This window comes from Galeopterus variegatus, unplaced genomic scaffold, assembly GCF_000696425.1.
Source record: "Galeopterus variegatus unplaced genomic scaffold, G_variegatus-3.0.2 Scaffold2401, whole genome shotgun sequence".
Lineage (NCBI taxonomy): Eukaryota > Metazoa > Chordata > Mammalia > Dermoptera > Cynocephalidae > Galeopterus > Galeopterus variegatus.
This window is the reverse complement of record NW_007728512.1, coordinates 122,321-123,216: the sequence shown is the minus strand read 5'-3', so window position 1 is coordinate 123,216 and position 896 is coordinate 122,321. Positions and strand designations below refer to the sequence as shown.

Below are 896 nucleotides of genomic sequence, written 5' to 3'. Positions count from 1 at the left end.
GGCTAGTTCTGCTAAAATGGGGTCTATACAGGGATGGCTGCCTCCAACAATTGAACTGAGAATTTGTAGTTAGTTTGTTACCACAATTAAATGTGAGGCCCAGCTGACAATTTTGCACCTAACCTTATTCTTTTGGTCACCCCTAAGTAAATTCCGAATCATCAGGGCCGAACCCAGTTTCTCATCTCATTATAAGTGAGATTATCAGTCATTTAACCTTTCTGAGGCAGAATTTCCTCATCTTTAAAAAGAGAAACATCAAATGTCCTCACTCATAAGTGGAAGCTAAAAAATAAACACGTAAATAAAAGAAAGATACAACAATCACTAATACATTGAACTTTCAAGAGGAGAACTGAGGTTAATAGAAGTGGGAGAGGGGGGAACGGAGGAATTGGTAAAGGGCTACGAATACGATGACAATGTATATTGTAAAATATAATAATTATTCTGATTTGAGCATCACATATTGCACGAAAGGACTGATATTCGACTCTGTACCCCACAGATATGTACAATCAACTATGTTACCATAAAAATAAATAAAAATTAAAAAATAAAAATAACTCATGGGATTGTGGTGGCAATAAAACCAAAACTAAAATTATAACCGGGAAAGCACTTTGTAAATTTACAGCCCTATTCATATAATGCAGCACTGTGTAAATAGTGGTTACAATAATGCTTATGTCACTTATCACCATCCTACTTATTACTGTTTCTTCCTTCTTCCTTCTATGTTCTATCTCCTTCCACTAGAATATAAGCTCCATAAGCAGGAGACCTTGTCTGTGCTGCTCACTACTGGGTCGCCAGTGCCTGAAACAGTGCCAAGCGCACACAGACAACTGGTAGATATTTATGGAATTAATTAATATTTTTTGTTAGAAATTGGG

The 896-nt window shown here is 36.3% G+C and overlaps 1 protein-coding gene across 1 annotated transcript in view; it reads right to left on the bottom strand.

Annotated features, from left to right (window-relative positions):
• STK32A (serine/threonine kinase 32A) overlaps positions 1-896 on the bottom strand; it is a 110,857-nt gene that overhangs the window by 26,133 nt on the left and 83,828 nt on the right. The window lies entirely within an intron of this gene.